Here is a 24,469-nt window from a genome sequence, read left to right as displayed (position 1 = left end):
AACCACAACAAATGCCTGTGTAATTTCACCAATCCGAGCTGCTGTTTTATTCAGGTAAAGGTGGGAGGGGAGATACCAGAGCTCTGGAGCTTCCCTGTATTCCAAAGCACCTCCCATGTCGTGCCAGGGCTCGAATCTCGGCTGTGCACTTTGGCAAAGACAGAACATGCACTTTAGCTGGTAAGTTATTCCTCCAGTTCCTATACTCTAGTTTCATGCCTCCTGTTCTAGTATTATAAGTATTGGGTTGTAAGATAAGGGTACCAATGATTCTCAGGAATCAAGTTTCACTATTTAGAAATCTTGCTTCCCTGAGCAAGTTACTTTCTTGGTAGAGATGTTTCTCTGTCTCGTCTCCACCTGAATTCTGTCCTTTCATCCCTGTTGTGGAAATTATGTGATATAGATTGCTATGTATGAGGCAAACACTTATTCTCCTCATTCAACCATTTTTCCTCATCCTCGTTGTAAGGATAATAATAGTGTTTGTTTTACCAAAGCTCTGCTCATCTCTGACTTATGGTGGTGCTAAGGGTTGAACCTAGGACCTCAGAACCTCAGTATTAAATTCCTTTGCATAGCTACTGTGTTCTCTCCCTGGCTTAACAATTATTATTATTATTATTATTATTATTATTATTATTATTATTATTATCATTAACCTCCAGGACTATGGCTGGGGCTTAGTGCCTGCACTACAAATCCACTGCTCCTGGCAGCCATCTTTTTTCTATGTTGTTGCTGTTGTTGTTGATGTTGGATTGGACAGAGAGAAATCAAGAGAGGAGGGGAAGACAGAGAGGGAGAGAGAAAGATAGATACCTACAGACCTGCTTCACTGCTTCTGAAGCGACCCCCCCTGCAGATGGGGAGCCAGGGGCATAAACTGGGATCCTTGCGCTTTGTACTATGTGCTCTTAACCCGATGCATCATGGCCTGACCCCAACAATAATTGCTTTTACTAAAGCATATGCAAAGTACCTTGAGGTGCCCCTTCCACTATTCTCTTCCACTGTTGGCCAAAGTAGTCCTGCATTGCAGCCTTTGTATCTCTGAGCTATAAAGGGCCCAGGTTCAAGCCCCCAGCCCCCACCTATAGGAGGGAAGCTTCTCAAGTGGTGAAGCAATGCTGCAAGTGTCTTTCTTTCTCTTTCCCGCTCTATCGTTCCCTTCCCCCTCAATTTCTCTCTGTGTTTTGAAAAAAAGAAAGTCATATAATTTTTAAAAAGAGAGAATATAACACACAAATCTAAAAATGCATAAACCTCAGCCATTCTCAGTTTAACTGTGTTACGCAAGGCCCTTCTTGCAGCCTGAGCTTGACTCTGCCCTACAAGAATGTTATTTGGGAAACTTCATCAGGAAAAGGGTCTGAAATCACTCAGGCTGCCACAGACCTAACAGCTGCTATATACAAATCTTCTCTACCCCAAGACTTAGGCATGTGCCACCTCTAAGCTTCTGGACTCTGCCTCCATGATTCATTCCTAATCTAGATCAGAATTCCTCCTTTCCTCTAGTCTAGTTTGTGTTTGACACCCTGCTCTGTTCTCTCTGCCCCAAATAGGCTCTTCCTCTGCTTCCCTCTATGGACTTTATTGATTTTCCTCTTACATATAAGTCTGTAATGCATCTGAACTTGATCCTGACTCTAGCTTGCACGTTTTACAGAGAATGAAGTTGTAAATGAAGTTGTCTTTCATCCTCTAGACACTGGTTTCTACTCAGACTGTTCCTGTGGCACTTGCTTTCTTACTGTGCAGTTCTGATCTCAACCCTGATATTCCAGTCTTTCTGCTGACTATGTGAGTTTATTATAAACTCTTCTAGGCCTTTATCAATTGCATCAGCCGGGGTTGGCTTCCATGGCCTGCAATCAAAGATCTCTAAAATTTTGCATCCCTGGAGAGTCAAATGGTTAGGTCTAACTCTTCGGGGTGAAGGTGGAAGAAAGAAATACTGCTTCCATCCTTGGAATATCACAGTGCATAGGTTTCTATTGGTGAAATATTAATTTGCCATATTTAACTCCTTTATACAGGACACTAGGAATGCCCATCTTCAGGCCTTGTCTACAAATTGCGCAACATGAATAGTAATAAAGTTGTTCATAATGGAGGTACTGAGCATAGATAAGAAGACAAAATTCACATACAAGGATTATTTGAGAATTCAAGAAACTGCAGGTATGCTACAATATATCTTCAAAGACTGAATTTTTTGAGATACACAAAATTCTTTTTTTTTTAAGAAGAGCACTGCTTAGCTCAGGCAGCATATGTGGGTGCCCAGGATTGAATCTGAGACCTTGATATCTTAGGCATAAAAGTCTGCAGCAGTAATGATGGTACCATGTCTCTAACCTTGATAGTTAGAATGACCCACCCATACTCAACCTGTCCCACAAATGGCTGAGATGATCAAGGACACATTTTAACTGGGAGTCCAAGCTCTGGAGGTCGGTGATGGAAAATTGTGAGGATGTCACTGTAACTAAGAGCACCATAATTACAACTTGAGTGGTTCCTGCAGCTAGTGTAATCCCCAGAATGCTCCCCAAGCTGGGACCACCTACTCACCTCACAGGGAAGGAGTGATAGGTGCTGTTTATTTCCTACTTGACTGTCATTACAGACTGTATGTTGGTATTCTCCCCCCAAATTCACATGTTGAAGGCTAACTCCTAATGTGATGATAGAGATGAGGTCTTTTGGGGGGTGGGGCGGGTCTGGTCAGTAGAGCACCAGATTAAGGGCACATAGTAAGAAGCACAAGGATCCTTGAGAGGTTTTTGGCTATTACAAATTGTGCTTCTAGGAACATAGGTATACACAGATATTTCTGGACGGGTGTGTTGGATTCCTTAGGATATATCCCCAGGAGAGGAATTGCAGGATCACAGGGTAGGTCCATTTCTAGCCTTGTAAGAGTAGGAAAACTATTACTTGTTTATTTATTTTTATTTTATCAATGATTTAATATTGATTTACAAGATTATAAGATAGCAGGGGTACAATTCTGCACCATTCCCACCACCAGAGTTCTGTATTCCTCTTCCCTCCACTGGAAGCTTCAGCAGTTCTCCCAAGGTTGTAGATATAGGTTAACTAGTATTTCTACAACCATCTGTCTAAATTTTATGTATTTGTCCATTTTTTTCTCTTTTTTAAAATTTCATTTATTTATTTATTACCGGACAAAGTCACAGAAATTGAGACGGGGAGATAGAGAGGGAGAGAGACAGAGAGACACCTGTAGCCTTGCTTTACCACTTGTGAAGTTTCCTCCTGCAGGTGGGGACCAGGGGCTTGAACCTGGGTCCTTGCACATTGTCCATATTTTCTGTGGCCCCTTCTTCTCTGCCTCTCCTTCTCACACCTACACCTCCTACCACTTCTGAACATCCACCCTCTTTTCCTCTACTCTCTCTGGGTCCTGATGGAATTGTCATTCAGTGTCCTCTGGTCATCTTCCCCCTATCATTTCTCCCTCACTGGGAATATGGACCAACATTCTTTTTGGAGTGCCGAAAGTGGAGTTTTGGCTTCTGTAATTGCTTCTCTGTTGGACCCTGGTGTTGGCAGGTTGATCTATACCCCCAGCTTACTTCTGTCTTTCCCTAGTGGGGTAAGGCTCTGGAGAGATGAGGCTCTGGGATACATTGGCTGCCTAGGGAAGTCAGGATGGAATCATAGTAGCATCTGAAACTTGGTGGCTGAAAGTCAGTAAGATATAAAGCAGGACCATATGATTAATGAACATGAACAAAAAAAACAAAAAAGAAAGGAATAGAGCAGATGAAACAGGGTGGAAAAAAGTGAGGAAGTGAGGAAGTCTATTTTAGGTATGTTCCAAGGGGCCCATGACCTTCATAGTTTTTTCTTGAGTTTGATAGCTAACATGGAGTTGACAAAAAATATTGAGAAGATGGTGTCAGAGTTGAGGCTAGAAAGTTGAATTAGGGCTCAGTGCCAGTACTATGAATCCACTGCTCCCGGAGGCCATTTTTTTCCATGTTTTTTAAAAGTATAGTACAGAGATAAATTGAGAGAGGAGAGGAAGATAGAGAGAGGGAAAAATAGACACTTGCACATTTGTTTCACTTCTTGTTCAAGCCCCTGGTCCCCACCTGCAGGAGGAAACTTCACAAGTGGTAAAGCAAGGCTACAGGTGTCTCTCTGTCTCTCTCCCTCTCTATCTCCCCGTCTCAATTTCTGTGACTTTGTCCGGTAATAAATAAATAAATGAAATTTTAAAAAAGAGAAAAAAATGGACAAATACATAAAATTTAGACAGATGGTTGTAGAAATACTAGTTAACCTATATCTACAACCTTGGGAGAACTGCTGAAGCTTCCAGTGGAGGGAAGAGGAATACAGAACTCTGGTGGTGGGAATGGTGCAGAATTGTACCCCTGCTATCTTATAATCTTGTAAATCAATATTAAATCATTGATAAAATAAAAATAAATAAACAAGTAATAGTTTTCCTACTCTTACAAGGCTAGAAATGGACCTACCCTGTGATCCTGCAATTCCTCTCCTGGGGATATATCCTAAGGAATCCAACACACCCGTCCAGAAATACCTGTGTGTACCTATGTTCCTAGAAGCACAATTTGTAATAGCCAAAAACCTGGAAGCAACCAAGTGTCCAACAACAGATGAATGGCTGAGCAAGTTGTGTATATATACACAATGGAATACTACTCAGCTATTAAAAATGGTGACTTCCCGACACCTATAGACATCTAATCTTTGGTAAGGGGTCCAAAGTATTAAATGGAAGAAGGAGGCTCTCTTCAATAAATGGTGGTGGGAAAACTGGGTTGAAGCATGCAGAAGAATGAAACTGAACCACCTTATCTCACCAGAAACAAAAATCAACTACAAATTTATCAAGGACCTGGATGTTAGAACAGAAACTATCAAATATACTTAGAGGAAAACATTGGTGGAACACTTTCCCACCTTAACCTCAAGGACAACTTTGATGAAACAAACACAACTGCAAGGAAGACTAAAGCAGAAAGAAATCAATGGGACTACATCAAATTGAAAAGCTTCTGCACAGCCAAAGAAACTACCACACAAAGAGACCCCTTACAGAATGGGAGAAGATCTTCACATGTCATACATCAGACAAGAGACTAATAACCAAAATATACAAAGAGCTCAGCAAACTTAGCAACAAAAAAAGCAAATGACCCCATCCAAAAATGGGCAGAGGAAATGAACAAAACATTCACTTACAGGAGATCAAAAAGGCTAACAAACATATGAAAAATTGCTCCAGGTCGCTGATTGTCAGAGAAATGCAAATAAAGACAGCATTGAGATACCACCTCACTCCTGTGAGAATGGCATACATCAAAAAGACAGCAGCAACAAATGCTGGAGAGGTGGTGGGGAAAAAGAAATCCTTCTGCACTGCTAGTGGGAATGTAAATTGGCCCAGCCTCTGTGGAGAGCATCTGGAGAACTCTCACAAGGCTAGACATGGACCTTCCATATGACCCAGTAATTCCTCTACTGGGGATATATCCCAAGGACTCCGTAACACCCAACCAAAAAGATATGTGTACTCCTATGTTCATAGCAGCACAATTCATAATAGCTAAAACCTGGAAGGAACCCAAGTACCCAACAATAGATGAGTGGCTGAGAAAGCTGTGGTATATTTACACAATGGAATATTACACAGCTATTAAGAACAATGAACCCATCTTCTCTGACCCAACTTGGATGGAGCTAGAAGGAATTAGGTTAAGTGAACTAAGGAAGATAAAGACAAATATGAGATGATCCCACTCATAAACAGAAGTTGAGAAAGAATACCAGAAAGGGAAACTCAAAGCAGGATCTGACTAAATTTGTAGTAGGGCACCAAAGTAAAAACCCTGGGTGGAGAGTGAGGGTGGATGTTCAGCTTCATGGAGTGGGTGGGGGGGCAGGGAAGAAATGGGATGGGACACAGTCTTTTGGTGGTGGGAATGGTGTTCATGTACACTCCTATTAATTTGTAGTCATATAAATCACTATTTAAGTAATATAAGAGGGAAAAACTGATTGAATGTCTCAAACTTTTTAAAGCACAGATCGAGTCTTTTTAATACATAGGCTGAGTCTTTGATATGTTGACTCTCTTAAAAACTTAGTCCAGGGAGACAAAAGCAACCGGTGGCATAAATATATGCAAATAATGTCAAAGGACATAAAATATGATGATGGTGTGTTTGATACAGCAATTCCTAACAAAGGGATTTTTTAAAGCTGACCCAATTGCCAAACAATGTGATTATTGCAATAACTATCTATTGTCTTCTTAAACCCTAAGACAACAGGAACCTCCCACTTCCTCTATAGAGCCTATGTTTCTCCCAATCCTGGAACCTCTGGGGTGGGGCTCACTTCCCTGCATACTTCTTTCAAGTCATACCAAATGATATTGCATCTGCCAATTCCAACCTAATCAATGCAACTAGTGCCATCTTAGCATGCTTCACCTCAGACTGTGTACAGAGATGTCAGGCATGGAATGTCAACCCTTCACCCTCATTACTCAGGTGAGACTTTTCCTTTCATGGTATTCTCTAATTCCATTCCAGGAGGTTCACTTCCTAACAAAGTCCCAATACCTAGATATAGGCCAGGTCCCGTTAGATAGAGCATATGTTCACATGTATCCATAAATTAGGGCAAAATATATACCTGAAAACAAAAATACACAATAGTCTGTAGTGAGTCAGTATCAAGTTCATAATGAAATAGTGTCTACTTAGAATTAGATACGCTCCTCACCTACTTCCTATTACAGTTCTCTCACTCACTTCAAAGCTAACTTTATCAAAGCAAGGACTACAAAAGCTGAATAAGGGCAAGAGACTGGCATACTTTAACAATGACTCTTTAGTCACTATCAGGCCACTCCATCAGCTGGGCCCTTAATCAGGGAGTCCTGAGATTCCCAAACAGACTTGATGAGTCTAGACCTCGAATAAATCCCTCTCTCCATTGTTACTGGTCATCTCCATCAGGAACAACAAAATAGACACCTTTGTGGGCCCCCATAGGGCCTTGCCCTCAACTTGGATCAACAATGGTAAAGAATGTTCCATCCTCCGAAGGATGGAACACCTTCCTATGCTATACCTGAGGAAGATGGGTTGATATTGGGGCAGCTTGGAATGTTCCTACTCATGACCACAGAATGTGAGCTCAGATCTACAGGTATGCAGAGGTCACACAGGCTCCTAAGCTAATTATGGGCCCCAGATCACATCAAATCGATGGGGTTTATAGTCAACAATATTTATACCCCTTTCTCATATTAGGGAGCTACTCACTTCCCTGATCCAGCTTTCTGGTCCTTTTCCCAGCCATGACATCATCTCACCAGACAACTTGGATCCACCTGTATATCAGATTTCAGGATCAGGCAAAAAAAAAAAAAAAAAAAAAAAAAAAAACTAGTATAGCTACAAGCCCTTTGAAATATAACTAAAATATGCCTACTAGTTATCTACAAAATGGAGGACCTCCCCCAACACTTCAACTCCACTATTCCAGCCTTTAGCTTCATGATTGTTCAACAATTTGTTTGGCTTTGTATGTTAGCTATCTATTCAACCACCAGGTTCCAGATGCTAGCATAATGCCAACCAGACTTCCCTGGACAGACAGCCCCACCAATGTGCCATGTAGCTCAGCTTCCCCAGAGCCCTTCCCCACTAGGGAAAGAGAGAGGCAAGCTGGGAGCATGGATCAACCAGTCAATGCCTATGTTCAATGGGAAAGCAATTACAGAAGCCAGACCTTCCACCTTCTGCATCCCACAGTGACCTTGGGTCCATACTCCCAGAGGGTTAAAGAATAGGAAAGCTATCAGGGGAGGGAATGGGATATGGAGATCTGGTGGTGGGAATTGTGCAAAGTTGTACCACTTATCCTACGGTTTTGTCAGTGTTTCCTTTTTATAAATAAAAATTTTAAAAACTAAAATAAAATGAAATAAAAAACAATACTGTGAAAATAAAAATAAAATAAAGTAAAATAAAAATGGTGACTTCATCGTTTTCAGCCTATCTTGGATGGAGCTTGAAGAAATCATGTTAAGTGAAATAAGTCAGAAACAGAAGGATGGGATGATCTCACTATCAGGCAGAAGTTGAAAAACAAGATCAGAAGAAAAAAAACACAACTAGAACCTGAACTGGAGTTGGTGTATTGCACCAAAGTCAAATACTCTGGGGTGGGTGGGTGGGTGAGGGGGAGAGTACAGGTCCAAAAAGGATGACAGAGGACCTAGTGGGGATTGTATTTTTATGTGGAAAACTGAGATATGTTATGCATGTAAAAAATAATGTATTTACTGTTGAATGTAACATATTAATCCCCCAATAAAGAAATTTTAAAAGGAAATAGTTTTCTGTTATTTAAGCTATCCATTCTGTCATTTTGCTTGGGTAGCCCTAGCAGATAGTGGGGGTAAGGGGATTATAGGCATAAGAACTCATAAAAATTCCTTTTTCAGACTGGCAATATAACTCACTCGGATAGTACATTGCTTAGCCACATGTATGACCCAAGTTCAAGTCTGGCCACCACCACTACCACCACCCCACCTCTATTCTCTCTCTCTCTCTCTCTCGCTCGCTCGCGTGCACACACGTTCTCACTCTCTGTCTCTTTCTTTCTACAAACACAGACACCTTCTTTTAGGGGCCAAGTGGTTGTACACTCCGTAGAAAACACACATTACCATGCACAGGACTGGGGTTCAAGCCCTTGGTCCCTATCTGCAGGGAGGAAGTTTCATGAGCTGTGACATAGTGTTGCTGGTGTCCCCCTTTCTCTCCCTCTCTCTTCCACCTCTCTCCATTTCTGTTTCTCTCCATCACAATAAAGGTGGGGAAGGTTGCCAGGAGTGGTGGAGTCATGCAGACACCGAGCCCCAGTAATATACCGGGATACAGTGGTGGGGGGAATCCCTTTTCCTCTACCCCTTCCTTTCTCTTGTGCAGTTACAACTGCTGCAGCCATCTTGTGGCCATGAAATAACACACATGAAAAAGAAAAGCTAATCTAGTGGAGGTGAGGCCAAGGACACTTAATGGTATTATTGAGCCTTTTAGCCAACCCTGGGACTTTGTGTTGAGTTAGCAATAAACATCCTTACTGTTCAGTGTTCTGTCATTTGAAACTAAATGTAATCTCACTGATTCAGGAAGCCACTGGACTTCTCCCCAGGTAGGATGAATTCCAAATGGCATTTAGCCAGTGGAAAGGTATACTATTTCTCTAAGCTCAGGATACAGATTCGGGCAAAATGGCAATTGCAGAATATCATCATAGTTAAGGGCTCCAGCCTTGGAACCAGATGTCTGGGTTCAAATTCTAGTTCTCAGGTGTATTTACTATGTGACCCTAGAAATGTGTTACTTAGAGAAAATGAATGAAACATAGCATCCTCTCTGTGACTCAGTGTCCCTCTGCAGAAAAACTTAGGAGTCATAATCGTATCTACCACCTAGGGTTGCTGTGAGAATAAAATGTGTTGACACTTGTGAAATGCTTAGCACAGGTTTAGTATAGAGGCTTGCACACAATAATCTCTCAGATGTTAGCCATACTCCACAACCGACAAGGCCTTCAGTATTTAGTGGTAAGTTATTCAGCATAGATTCATACAACCCTTCTTTTAATATTTCATTCCTTTTATTATTGATTGGATAGAGACAGAGAAATTGAGAGGGGAAAGGAGAGATAGAGGTAGAAACAAAGACACTTGCAGCACTACTTTATTGCTTATAAAGTTTTCTCCCTGCAGGTGAGGACCAGGGGCTTGAACCTGGGCCCTTGTGCATGGTAATATGAGCACTCAACCAGGTGCACCATGACCCAGACCCTACAATACTTTTGATGAAAAGTGACAGATCAATGGGGCCCTCTACTCTGAAAGAGCTGAGAAGTTTCTTTATAAAGGGAGTATGAATCTCAAGGGAAGAAGTAGGACTATGCTTGAAAGGACAGGCACAATTGTCACCTGTTTGTCCAAGAATGTTACCCCTTCTCCTCCTCAGATGGGCCCTTAACCTCAAGTATCAACCACAAAACAACTAACTGTTCATTGAGAAGAGGACTGGGTCAAGATCCCAACAATTTTTTTTTAAAGAGAATAGAACAAATATTAAACATATTCATCTGGAACCAGAAAACATTTAGAATCACCAAAACAATTACGAGGGGGGAAAAAAGGCAGAAGGGAGGCATCACACTCCCAGATCTCAAACTGTAATATTGAGTCACTGTAATCAAAACTGCCTGGTACTGGAACAAAAATAGACACAATGACCAGCAAAACAAAACTGTGATCCCAGAAAAAAAAAAAAACCTATGGGCATCTAATTTTTGACAAGGGGACCCAAACTATTATATGAAGGAAGGAGAATCTCTTCAATAAATGGAGTTGGGGAAATTGGGTTGAAATGTGTAGAGGAATAAAATTGAACTGCTACATTTCACCAGAGACAAAAGTAAATTCAAAGTGGATTAAGGTCTTGGATGTTAAACCAGAAACGATCAGAGACTTAGAAGAAAATATTTGTGAAACTCTTTTCCATCTAAATTTCATAGGCAACTTCAATGATACAATAGCAAGGAAGACAAAAACAAAAATAAACAATGGGACTACATTAAACTGAAAAGATTTCTTCTTCACATGGCACACCTGGTTGAGTGCACATTACAATGCACAAGGACCCAGGTTCAAGCCCCTGTTCCCCACCTGCAGGAAGAAAGCTTCCTGAGTGGTGAAGTAGGGCTGCAGGTTTCTCTCTGTCTCTCTCCCTCTCTATCTCTTCCTTCCCTCTCAGTTTCTGACTGTCTCTATCCAGTAAATAAATAAATATAGTAATTTAAAATTTTAAATAAAAAATAGAAAAGAAACCACCATCCAAACAAAGAGACTCCTTAGAGAATGGGAGATAATTACATGCCATACATCAGACAAAAGACTAATGACAAAAATATATAAAGAGCTCACCAAACATAACAACAAATAAACAAATTTCCCTATTCAAAAATGAAGAAAAGATACAAGTAAAATATTCACCAAAGAAGAGATCCAAAAGGCTAATAGACATATGAAAAAATGTTCCAAGTCATTGACTGACAGAGAAATGTGACTAAAGACAACAATGAGATACCACTTCACTCCTGTGAGAATATCATACATCACAAACAATAACAACAAATACTGTAAGGACAAAGGAACACTTCTGCTCTGCTGGTAGAAATGTAAGTTGGTCCAGCTCTGTGGAGGAGAACCCTCTCAAGGCTAGAAATGAACCTACCTATGACCCAGCAATTTCCCTCTTGGTGTCAAACACACCCATCCAAAAAGATCTGTGTATGTCTATGTTCAAACACAATTTGTGATAGCCAAAACATGGAAGCAACCCAGGTGCCCAACAACAGATGAGTGGCTGACAAAGTGGTGGTATATATATACACCCTAGAATACTACTCAGCTATTAAGAATAATGAAGTCATCTACTTTGTCTCATCTTGGATGGAGCTTGAAGGAATCATGCTGGGATAAGTCATCAAGAGAAGGATGAGTATAGGCTGATCTCACTCATAAACAGAAGTTGAGAAAAAGAAAAGAAAGGGAAACATAAAACAGAAACTGGGCTGGGTATGGAGTATTGCACCAAAGTAAGACTTAGGGGAAAGGTAAATTTTCAGGTCCACTGTAGGAGAGTGGGAGTAAGCCTTTGGAGGTGAGAATGATGTTAAACTATTCTATTAATTTATAATCTTATAAATCACTATTCAATATGTCAAAGAGCAAAAAAGAAGGCTGGGGTGATGGGGTGGTAGTGGTGGTGTGGTGGTAGCACATCTGGTTAAGGGCACATACTATCATGTGCAAGGAACCAGATTCAAGCTCCTTTTCCCCACGTGCAGAGGGGAAGCTACACAAGTGGTGAAGCGGGTCTACAAGTGTCTACCTTTCCCTCTCCCTCTCTTCTCTCCTCTCAATTTCTTTCTGTCCTGTCAAGTATACTAGAAAGGAAAAGAAAAAAAAGATATGATAAAGAAGAAGAGGACTGGGGATTGAACAAGTCTGTAGAGCAATGACATGAAAGAGTGTGGTCAACACAAGGACCGGCATAAAGATCCCAGTTTGAGCCTCCATCTCCCCACCTGCAGGGAGTCGCTTCACAAATAGTGAAGCAGGTCTGCAGGTGTCTATCTTTATCTCCCCTTCTCTGTCTTCCCCTCCTCTCTCCATTTCTCTCTGTCCTATCCAACAACAGCAATGACAACAATAATAAAAAATAACAACAAAAAGGGTAACAACAAGGGCAACAATATGGGGAAAATGGCCTCCAAGAGCAGTGGATTTGTAGTGCAGGCACCAGCAATAACCCTGGAGGCAAAAAAAAAAAAAAAAAAAAGAAAAGAAAAGAAAGAGTATGATCAACTTGTCATATCCATCACGCAACAGTACATAGACCTACAAGGGTCTTGTGAATAAAGACATTGATGACTTACAACCTGAAAGTCATCCTCTGCACAGATGGTTCTTCACTAAAGGCACTCTGTCCCCTGGGGAATGTTGGCCATCTGTGGTGACCATTGTGACACTGTTGGCTCCATAATGATCCTGGGTCCATGCTCCCAGAGGAATAAAGAAGAGGAAAGCTATCAAGGGAGAGGATAGGATACAGAACTCTGGTGTTGGGAATTGTGTGGAATTGTACCCCTGTTATCCTATGGTCTTGTCGATATTTTTTATTTTATAAATAAATTTTTAAAAAGAAAGAGAGAAAAGTAGGGCACCAAAGTAAAAACCCTAGGTTGAGAGTGAAGGTGGATGTTCGGCTTCACAGGACAGGAAGGTGAAAAGATGGAATAGAACATAGTCTTTTGGTGGTGGGAATGGTGTTTATGTACACTACTATTAATTTGTAGTCATATAAATCACTATTTAATTAATATAAGAGGGGAAAAATTGATTGAATGTCTCAAACTTGTTAAGACACAGACCATAGGCTGTCTTCAATATGTTGACTCTCTTAAAAGCTTAGACCAACATGGTCTGGGAGGTGGCACAGTGGATAAAGCATTGGATTCTCAAGCATGAGGTCCCGAGTTCAATCCCCGGAAACACAAGTACCAGATTATGTCTGGTTCTTTCTCTACTCCTATCTTTCTCATGAATAAATAAATACATTCTTTAAGAAAAAAAAATCTTAGACCTGGAAGAAGAGAAGCAACTGATGGCACAGCTATCTACAAATAACATCAAAGGACATAAATTATGGTGATGGTACAGCAAATCCTAACAAAGGGATATTTCAAAGTTAACCCAATTGCCAAATAATGTGATTATAACTAGCTATTGCCTTCTTAAACCCTAAGACAGCAGGAACCTCCTGCTTCCTCTATAGAGCCTATATTTCCCCCAGTCCTTGAACCTCTAGGGTGAGGCTCACTTTCCTGCATGCTTCTCTCAATTCATACCAAATGATATCTCATCTGCTGATCCCAACCTAATCAATGCAATGACCACCACCTCAGCATGCTTCATTTCAGACTATGTCCAGAGATATCATGCATGGAATGTCAACCCTTCAGCCTCATTACTCAGGTGAGACCTTTCCTTTCCTATGATTTTCTAATTCCATTCCAGGAGGTTCACTTTCTAACAAAGTACCAAAACCTAGATATACACCAGGTCTTATGAGATAGAGCATAGGTTCACATGTATCCATAAATTAGGGCAAAATATATAAAAACAAAAGTACACAATAGTCTATGGTGAATCAGTATAAAGTGCATAATGAAATAGTCACTACTTAGACTTAGATATCCTCCTCACCTATTTCCTATTATACTTCCCTCACTCACTCCAAAGCTAACCTTATCAAAACAAGGACTACAAAAGCTGAATAAGGGCAAGAGACTGGCATACTTAAACAATGACTCTTTAGTCACTATCAGGCCACTCCATCAGCTGGGCCCTTAATCAGGGAGTCCTGAGATTCCCAAACAGACTTGATGAGTCTAGACCTCGAATAAATCCCTCTCTCCATTGTTACTGGTCATCTCTATCAGGAACAACAAAATAGACCCCTTTGTGGGCCCCCATAGGGCCTTGCCCTCAACTTGGATCAACAATGGTAAAGAATGTTCCATCCTCCGAAGGATGGAACACCTTCCTATGCTACACCTGAGGAAGATGGGTTGATATTGGGGCAGCTTGGAATGTTCCTACTCATGACCACAGAATGTGAGCTCAGATCTTCAGAGATGCAGAGGTCACATAGGCTCCTAAGCTAATTATGGGCCCCAGATCACATCAAATCGATGGGGTTTATAGTCAACAATATTTATACCCCTTTCTCATATTAGGGAGCTACTCTCTTCCCTGATACAGCTTTCTGGCCCTTTTTCCAGCCATGATATTATCTCCCCAGACAATAACTTAGATTCACATGCATATCAGATTTCAGGCTTGGGGGGAAAAAAAAAACTAATATAGCCACAGCCCTTTGGAATATAACTAAAACAAGCCTACTAGCTATCTACAAAATGGAGGACCCCCCCCCCCAACTCTTCATCTGCACTGTTCTAGCCCTTGGGTCCATGGTTGATCAACAATTTGTTTGGCTTTGTATGTTAACTCTCTTTTCAGCCACCAGGTTCCAGATGCTAGCATGATGCCGACCAGACTTCCCTGGACAGACAAACCTACCAATGTGTCCTGGAGCTCCGCTTCCCCAGAGACCCACCCTACTAGGGAAAGAGAGAGGCAGACTAGGAGTATGGACCAACCAGTCAACGTCCATGTTCAGTGGGGAAGCAATTACAGGAGCCAGACCTTCCACCTTCTGCATCCCACAATGACCTTGGGTCCATACTCCCAGAGGGATAAAGAATAGGAAAACTATCAGGGGGAGGGATGGGATACAGAGATCTGGTGGTGGGAATTGTGTGGAATTGTACCCCTCTGCCAGGTTAGCTTGGTGGGCAGGAGACAGAGGACCAGGGACTCATGGCTGAGTTGGGAACGCAGTTCAATCTTTATTGATGAGCAGGGATGCAGTGTAATCAATCAATCTCTAGTCATTAGAAAATTCTGTCCTTTATATCTCCTAAGGAGGAAATGTCAGGAAGAGGAAGTACATGGGATAGGGGGTGGGGAGAAGGAAAAATGCACCAGTGGGGATTAAACCAATTCGGGTCTCAAACAAAGCAATGATTATGTAAATAGACCACAGCGTTAAGCAATGCAAGGAAACCTAGCATGATGATCAAAATAGAAGGGGTCGTAGAAGCAGAATTAGAAGCAGACCAACACCCCTCTTATCCTATGGTTTTGTCAATGTTTCCTTCTTATAAATTAAAAAAAAAAAAAAAAGAAGAATGTTGATGGAAAAGCTATCCTTGATTCTCAAGGTCAGTCTCAGTCTAAGACAGGGGTCCTTATTACAGGAAATAGTAGTGTCAGAATCAGAGAGAAATCTGTAGATGCTATACTACTGACTTTGAAAATATAGGAAGGGGCCATAAGCCAAAGAATGTAGACAATCTCTAAGATTGGGTCATGGATCCTACAGGAAAAACCAGGGAAATGGATTTTCTCTAGAGCCCTCAGAATGACTAAAGGCCTGTGACACTCTAATTTTAGTACAGAGAAATGTCTGAAGTAAAGGAAAATTATACAGAAATAAATGTGTATTGTCTTAAATCATGAATTTTGCAGTAATTTGTTTTAACAGCAATGGAAACTAATATACTATGTCAAAGCTCATTAGAGAGTATTCCCAACAAAGGAAACACTCCATTAATCAGACCAGATAACTCAGTTTATGCATGGCAATCTATTGTATATTTCTGACCTGTTTCCCTCCTTTTCTTCCTTTCATTCCTTCTTTTGGGCATTTTTAGCTGTCTTGTATTTACCTTTATTTTTTTTGTTGTTTAATTTAATTTAATTTAATTTTTTTGCTTCCAGGATTATTACTGGGGCTTGGTGCCTGCACCATGATTCCACTATACCTGGAGGCCATTTTTTCCCTTTTGTTGCCCTTGTTGCTTTATCGTTGTTGTAGTTATTATTATTGCTGTTATTGTTGTTGGGTAGGACAAAAAGAAATCAAGAGAGGAGGGGAAGACAGAGGGGGAGAGAAAGATAGACACCTGCAGACCTGCTTCACCGCTTGTCAAGCAACCCCCTTGCGGATGGGGAGCCAGGGGCTTGAACCAAGATCCTTACACCAATCCTTGCGCTTTGCACCATGCGCTTAACCCGCTACTCTACCACCCAACATCCTCCTTTATTTTGTTAAGTACCATTTTTAAAGATCTTATCAATATGATGCATACCTACTACTGAGAAGTAAGACAGCCTTTTCCACATATTTTAAAAATTATTTTAAAGGATTTGTTATTTATTTATGAGAAAGAAGAGGAATAAGAGAGAATCAAAGCTTCATTCATGCACACACAATTCCAGGGATTAAACTCAGGGTCTCATTTTTGGAAGTCCAACACTTTATCCATTGCATTACTTCCTAGGCCAATATCCTTTTCTTTTTTTTTTTAATCACTGACCACCTTATTATTGGGACACAGTGCTTGCACAATGAATCTGTTGCTCCAGACAGCCATTTTTATTTTGCTTTCTCTTTACTATCTTTCTTTTTAGGATAGAGACAGAAAGAAACTGTGAGGAAAGAGGGAAAGGGGTGGGAGAGAGAGACCTGCAACATTACTTTACTAGTTGTGAAGCATACCTCCTACAGGTGGGAACTAGGGCCTCAAATGTGGGGTCTTGCATATGGTGCTGTATGCACTCTATTAGGTGGGCCACCACCTGACTCCCATGCTTTCTTAAAATTGTGTTTGTGTGGGAGTCGGGCTGTAGCGCAGCGGGGGAAAGCGCAGGTGGCACAAAGCGCAAGGACCAGTGTAAGGATCCCGGTTCGAGCCCTGGCTCCCCACCTGCAGGAGAGTCACTTCACAAGTGGTGAAGCAGGTCTACAGGTGTCTGTCTTTCTTTCCCTCTCTTCCTTCCCCCTCCTTTCTCCATTTCTCTCTGTCCTATCCAACAACGAGATAACAATAATAACTACAACAATAAAACAACAAGGGCAACAAAAGGGAATAAATAAAATAAATATTAAAAAAGTGTGTGTGTGTGTGTGTGTTCAGAACCTTAAACATATGTGATTTCACTGCTTTGAGTCCCAATTCTCATTCTGACAGAAAGAAGGTAATAGAGAGAGACAGAGGCAGCACACATCAGAGCTTTCTCCAGTGCCCTAGTATCCCCCAAATGGTGCTGGGGCTCCAACCTTGATCACACACATGGCAAGGCACATGACCTACTCAATGAGCTCTCTCTCCAGCCCCTAGAAAGCAGAATTTCTAAAAGTAATCTTACTGTTCAAACAGTACTTATGAGAATGCCAGACATAATTATGTGTGTAAACTAAACAAGGTAGGCTGATTCATAATGTACATAATAGAAAATACATACAGTAACATTAAGCCCTGAGAATAGATGCATATGGCAGGGAGAGTGGTGAATAGGACATTAGGGGTTAAGGGCTCACATGTAGCACTATTGCCTTTCCCCTCCATTATAGTAAGTGACTTTCATGGCAGCCATGGAGGTGGCACAGTGGATAAAGCATTGAACTCTCAAGCCTGAAGTCCCAATTTCAATCCTTGGCATCACATGTGCCAGAGTCATGGTATGATATTCTCTCTCTCTCTCTCTCTCTCTCTCTCCCTCTCTTTGTCTCTCTTGCTCTCTCTCTCACTCTCTAGCTCTCTCTCTCTCTCTGTGTGTGTGTGTGTGTGTGTGTGTGTGTGTGTGTGTGTGTGTGTGTGTGTGTGTGTGTGTGTTAAATAGATCTTTTTTTAAAAAATGGTTTCCAGGAGCTTGGTGGCAGTGCCTCTGGTTAAGTACATCTGTTAGCAGGCCCAAGGTCCTGGATTCAAGCCCCTGGTCCCCACCTGCAGGGAGAAAGCTTCACAAGAGGTGAAGCAGGGCTGCAGAAATTTCTCTGTCTCTCCCCCCTCTCCGTTCCCTTTCCCTCTCAATTTCTCTCTGTCCTATAAGATAAATAAAGTTTTAAAAAATGTTTAAATAAAAGTGAAAAATAAATAAAAATGACTTCCACTACAGGTGCAGGCATTTCACGTGCTCCAGCAATTACTACGCATGAGTAAACCTTGGTCTGCTATATGGACAATCTAAAGTGGTTGCCATCTTTTCTGAGACACTCCCAAGGAAAATAATACATAGCAAACCCAAGACAAGTAGTCAGATGTGTTGACTGTTATTTGTGTTGGACTCAAAAGATGTTTGCATTTCTTTTTTTAATATTTATTTATTTATTTATTCCCTTTTGTTGCCCTTGCTGTTTTATTGTTGTAATTATTATTGTTGTCATCATGGTTGAATAGGACAGAGAGAAATGGAGAGAGGAAGGGAAGACAGAGAGAAAGATAGACACCTGCAGACCTGCTTCACCACCTGTGAAGCGACTCCCCTGCAGGTGGGGAGCCAGGGCCTCGAACCGGGATCCTTACACCAGTCCTTGGGCTTTGCGCCACCTATGCTTAACCCGCTGCACTCCCGATGCTTGCATTTCTATTGCATATCTTGAGTATCTATTATTTAAAAAAACACATGTGTTGGGGGCCAGGCAGAGGTGCATTTGGTAAAGCATACGTGTTACAATGTTTAGGGACCCAGGTTCAAGCCCCAGATCCCCACCTGCAGAGGGTAAATTTTACAAGCAGTGAGTGATGCAGTGCTGCAGGTATCTCTTTTTTCTCTTCCTCTCTACCCTCCTCAATTCCTTTCTGTCCTATAAAATATAAGAAAAGTTTTAAATAAATAAACAAATAAATAAAGAGCACATGGCTTGTTTTATTATGTTGCTTTCACAACTGACTTGCATTCATAATGGGAAGATGTTGATGAATGTTTGATCTAATGGTCCTGAAGTCCTCTTTAAAATTTGCTAGCTTCAAAATGTCAAAGCTTAGTCATACACGTAACACAAAACATTAATCACCTAGAACTTTTTTTTAATTGGGGGATTAATGGTCTACAGTAAGCAATAAAATATAGTAGTTTTCTCAGTTTTCCACATAACAATCAACCCCCTCTAGGTCCTCCTCTGCCATCATGTTCCAGGACCTGAACCCCCCACCCTCAGAGTCTTTTACTTTGGTGCAATATACCAAACCCAGTTCAAGTTCTATTTTGTGTTTTCTTATTTTTCAGCTTCTATTTATTATTATTATTATTATTATTATTAATAGTAGTAGTAGTGGTAGTGATTTAATACTAATAGACAGATTGTAGGATAAAAGGGGCACAATTCACACAACTCCCACTACCAGTGTGCCATTTCCAATCCCCTCCACTGGAAGCTTCCCCATTCTTTATACCTCTGGGAATATGGACCAGAAATCTTTATGGGGAACAGAAGTTGGGAGTTCTGGCTTCTGTAATTGCTTCTCTGCTGAGTGTTTGCAGGTCAATCCATTCTACCAGCCTGTCTCTACCTTTCTCTAGTGTGGCAGGACTCTGGGGAGGCGGGGTTCCAGGACACATTGATGAGGTCATCTGCCCAGGGAAAGCAGGTTATAGTCAAGGTAGTATTTTGCAACTTCTATCTATGAATCAGATCATCCCATATTCATCCTTCTCTTCCTGACTTATCTCACCTAATCATGTTAGGCTCTATCCAAGATAAGGAAGAAAGTGAAATCACCATACCTAGAGCTTTAAGTCAAGGAGCAGAGCAAGAGCAACTAAATGTCACTGCCTCTGGTTTCTACTACTGTCCTAAAGAATGAAAATAATACAACTGTTTTTTTTTCCACCGGGATTATCACTGGGGCTCAGTGCTTTCACGGTTCCACTGTTCCCAACAACCTTTACTTAATAAGGCCAAGGGACAGAAAGAAAGGAAGAAGGAGAGATACCTGCAGCATTGCTCCACTACTGGTGAAGCTTCCCCCTACCCAGCCCTCACAGGTGGGAACCAGAGTCTTGAACCTGGGTCCTTAAACATGGTAACATGTGCACTCTACCAGGTAATCCACCATCCTGTCCCTACAACTTCTCATTTATTTTCCCAAGCAAACATGAGTTTGAACTTATAGAGAATATCCAAGACCAGAGAAATATCTTGCCATTCTCTTCTAGCCTGCAGTGCTTGTGTGGAGAAGTCTACTGCTAATCTTATGGGTTTTCCTCTGTAGGTGACTCTTTGTTTTTCTCTTGCAGCCTTCAGGATCCTTTCTTTATCCTTATTCCTTTCCATTCTAAATATGATGTGTCTTGGTGTCTTTAAGTCTGGGTTAATTCTGTTTGGGACCCTCTGGGCTTCTTGAATCTTTATGTCTTTGATGTTGTCTAGACTAGAGAAGTTTTCAACTATTATGGCCTGAAGAATGCTTTCTTCCTCTCCCTCTCTTTCTTCCTCTGGTAAGCCAATAATGTGTATATTGTTCCTTTTGAAGGCATCGAATAGGCCTCTGTTGTTGTTTTCAGCATCTCTTAATCTCTTTTTGAGATCTCTTACTTCTTTTTTAGTTGTCTCTAACTCATCCTCAACCTTGCTAATTCTGTCTTCAGCCTCATTGATTCTATTCTCTCTGCCCTCTACTGCTTTCTGGAGTTCATCTATTTTGTTACCCTGTTCTGATACTGTTTTGTCAGGGTCTCTGGTGGGGTGATCTCCAGGGGAAAGGTAACGGACCGGTTCTTTCTCACTTGCACAAGAGGACTACACGAAGTAAAAGACACCGGAGAGAGTTACAGCATGCTCAGATCTCGTTTATTAGCAGATGGACATGAGTTAAATAGAAAACCAAACAAAGGGAATTATTATTGAAATATGTCAGAAATTACAGATTTCTTAAAGATCAGCTTGCCCTTATGGTAGGGGGCTGGTATAACAAGAATTGATGCAGATACATAAAGGTCAAGATAATTAGTCTCCTGATGCAGGCATTTAATTACCCAAAGGTGTTTGAGGGGAGGAGAGGGGTTGAACCAGTTAAGGCAAGATAGCTAGAAGATAAGCAAGGTTTGATGCAAATTGAGGACATCAAAGGGCACCGCTAGGAGTGTGTGATAAGGTGTGTACTTCTGTGATCAGAAGGTAAGGTGACTTCGAGTAAGTGAATCTTAAAGTAGGCGGCCATGTGGCCTGTAGTTAATGGAGGGAAGTATAGGGGTTTCTGTGGGCTTGAGAGACTAACAAGGCAAGCTTAATCTGGGAGACTTTTTCCCTCTTGGCTCACCTCTATGAGAGACTAACCAGTGGGGTGTCTATCCAGACCTCCATCCAAGGATGGGAGAGCTCCCCTATGCTCTACCAAGCTATCACTCTGTTTTAGCTTGTTCATTTGTGTTCTTAGCTCAGCTATTTCAGCTTTCAGCTCTCTAATAACCTTGAGATAATTAGTGTTTTCTTCCAGAGTCTCATTCTGATTGCAATTCTTTTAAACTCTTTACTCACTCCTGTGATTATTTCCTTAGCTAGTGTTTGGATGTTGAACTCGTTATTTTGTGCTTCACCCTTTGGGGGGCTTTTAGCTTGACTCTTGTCCTGGTTTGTTTCTCCATTATTTCTTCTTGTTGGTCTAACCATTTTTTATATTATGTTATGAGTTCCCTCTCTCAGTACTTTTTAAATTACTGATCACTATTGACTGGATTTACTTGTGTCTAAATAAGATAATTAAAGGCTTCACAGTGGTGGAAGTTAACAGTTGTTTCAATAGTATTTTAATCCCTGAGTTGGAGCACAGTGGTTTAAAAGCCTCTTTTTCTTTTTCTTCCCTGTAGGCTATGGGAGCCTGATGGCTTTTAAATTACAAATAGGCTTCTTAGCTTAATCACTGACTCCTGTCCAAGAGATAAAGCAGGGTGTGGCAGAGATACTCCAGTGGTTATACAAAGAGACTTTCACAGCCCCACAGCTATGCCACCAAGGTATAGGTCTTCCCCTGAGTTTCCTAGTTAGATCTCTGTCCCCTGGTGTCCCTCCCTGCTGCCACTCCAGACTCTGAGGGCAGTAGCAATGGAAACTCAGGGTTGCACTTGGTGAGTCTCCGGGGAGTCCTCTCCTCCCCATAGCTGTCCCCTTGTTGGTGGAGCAGACTGGAGGTGGTGTCTCAACTGACAAACTGCCGGACTGTTACTAGCCACTTAATCTCTCCCTAGGTTCCTCTCTGTTACCAGCCACATGTGTATGCACTCACCGGTGTCCTGGTGGGTTCCTGTAGTCATTCCAGTCCTCATTATGGGACTCATTTCGGTCCCAGGTGGTCTCCTTTGGTATTCCTAGTTCAAAAAAATTATTTTTATTTCTTGGGTTAGTGAGTAGATTAAAACAACACAAAAATTACAAAGGGTTTGCTAATAATTGACTATATTTTCCCATGATCACACTAAGTAATTAACCAGAGTGCTATGGTTTCTCTTGTTTTCTTTTTCTCATAAAATAAATGAAAATAAAGATCAGAATTATTAATATAGATATTAATTGATATGTAATATTGTGTAAATTTGATGTGTAAGATGTATTGATTCAATCTATTTATATATTGCAATATTGTTACTATATGTATCACCTTCGTACCCCATAATTATCATTTCTTTTTTTTCTTTATTTTTATTGAGAGGTTAATGATTTACAGTATAGTTGTTGTCACATAGCCACAATTTCTTATCTCACCAAGATAGATCACTTCCAAATTAGGTCTCTCATTATGTACCAGGACCTGAAAGTTCCTTTCCCACAGCCTCCTTCCTACACTTCTTCCTCAGGGTTCTTTGTTTTGATACAAAACACCACCAGTCCAAGTTTTACTTTGTCTTTCTCCTTTCTGTTTTTGTTTCTTAAGTTCTGCCTATGAGTGACAGCAACCCAAATTCATCCTTCTCTTTACAGCTTATCTCACTTAACATGATTCCTTCTAGATTCATCCAAGATGAAGTGAAAAAGGTGAATTCATCATCTTTTTTTTATTTAGGGGTGGGGGGTTGCTCAGTCCTCCGCTGCCGCCTTCCTCATGGTGGCCTGCATGTTTCTCAGCTCCTCCCACTTCCTCTTGGCATGGATGTGGCTCCCCAACCCCTTCTTGATGATCTTGAGCCCCTGCTTGTCCTTGGAGACTTTGAGCAGCTCCATGGTGCCACCCTCCTAGGTGGCAAAGCAGCACACCTCCTGGATCATGTCCCCCATGAACTTGGTGTGCTTGGTGAGGCCCCTCCTGTGGAGGCTGTGCCTTGGCTTGCAGATGTTCTTAGTAACTTTGTGGCCCTGATTGAGGCCGAAGGACATGGAATAGCACATGGCCATGGCTGCTGCTCTGCTCCAGCTGCTAAGGTGGAAGGATTTAATCATTTTTTAATATTTATTTATTTATTTATTCCCTTTTGTTGCCCTTGTTTTATTGTTATCATCATTGTTGGATAGGACAGAGAGAAATAGAGGAGGGGAAGACAGAATGGGGGAGAGAAAGATAGATGCCTGCAGACCTGCTTTAACACTTGTGAAGCAACTTCCCTGCAGGTGGGAAGCCAGGGGCTCAAATCAGGATCCTTATACTGGTCCTTGCCCTTTGCGTCCACCTGCGCTTAACCTGCTGAACTGCCACCCAACTCCCAGACTTAATAATTCTTAACAGCTGAGTAGTAATCTATTGTACCACAACTTGCTCAGCCACTCATCTGTTGTTGGACATCTAGGTTGCTTCCAAGTTTAGGCTATTACAAATTGTGCTGCTATGAACATAGATATACATAGATCTCTTTGGATAGGTGTGTTTGTTTCCTTAAGATCTATTCCCAGGAGATGAATTACCAGGTCATACATTGAGTCCATTTCTACCCTCCTGAGAGTTCTCCAGACTGTTCTGCACATGGGTTGGACCAATTTACATTTCCACCAGTAGTACAGGAGGGTTCCTTTATCACCACAACCTCTCCAACATTTGTTGTTACAGTTTTTTTCTGATGTATGATATTCTCACAGGAGTGAAATGGTATCTCAGTGTTGTCTTTATTTGAATTTCTCTGATGAATCAGTGACTGAGCTTTTTTTTTTTTTTCATATGTCTGTTGGTCCTTTGGATCTCTTCTTTGGTGAATTTTTTTGTGTGTGTGAATATTCTATCTATATCTTCTCCCCACTTTTGGATGGGTTTGTTTGTTTGTTTGTTTTGTTGTTGCTGCTGAATTTGGTGAATTCTTTATATATTTTGGTTATTAACCTTTTGTCTGATATATGGCATAGGAAGATCTCCCACTCTTTAAGGAATCTCTCTATTTGGGTAATGGTTTCTTTTATTGTGTAGAAGCTTTTCAATCTGGGAGTCAGGCTGTAGCACAACGGGTTAAGCACAGGTG

The 24,469-nt window shown here is 41.2% G+C and overlaps 2 long non-coding RNA genes and 1 pseudogene across 2 annotated transcripts in view; 2 read left to right on the top strand and 1 right to left on the bottom strand.

Moving 5' to 3' along the window:
• Window positions 1-8,213, top strand: part of LOC132538687 (uncharacterized) — a 28,790-nt gene extending 20,577 nt beyond the window's left edge. Inside the window, exons 2-3 of the long non-coding RNA XR_009550042.1 lie at window positions 1-180; window positions 8,081-8,213. This is a non-coding gene — a long non-coding RNA (uncharacterized LOC132538687). The remainder of the gene's footprint in view (window positions 181-8,080) is intronic.
• On the top strand, window positions 863-5,885 carry LOC132538686 (uncharacterized). Its single transcript, XR_009550041.1, has 3 exons — window positions 863-2,187; window positions 2,373-2,601; window positions 4,875-5,885. It is a non-coding gene; the product is annotated as an uncharacterized LOC132538686 (long non-coding RNA).
• Window positions 8,214-23,105: 14,892 nt separating the features above from the next.
• LOC103120145 (large ribosomal subunit protein eL36-like) lies at window positions 23,106-23,420 on the bottom strand (annotated as a pseudogene).
• Window positions 23,421-24,469: the final 1,049 nt, after the last annotated feature.

The sequence above is a fragment of the Erinaceus europaeus genome, chromosome 5 (genome assembly GCF_950295315.1).
Source record: "Erinaceus europaeus chromosome 5, mEriEur2.1, whole genome shotgun sequence".
NCBI classification, from domain to species: domain Eukaryota; kingdom Metazoa; phylum Chordata; class Mammalia; order Eulipotyphla; family Erinaceidae; genus Erinaceus; species Erinaceus europaeus.
This window is presented reverse-complemented; position numbering and strand designations above follow the sequence as displayed.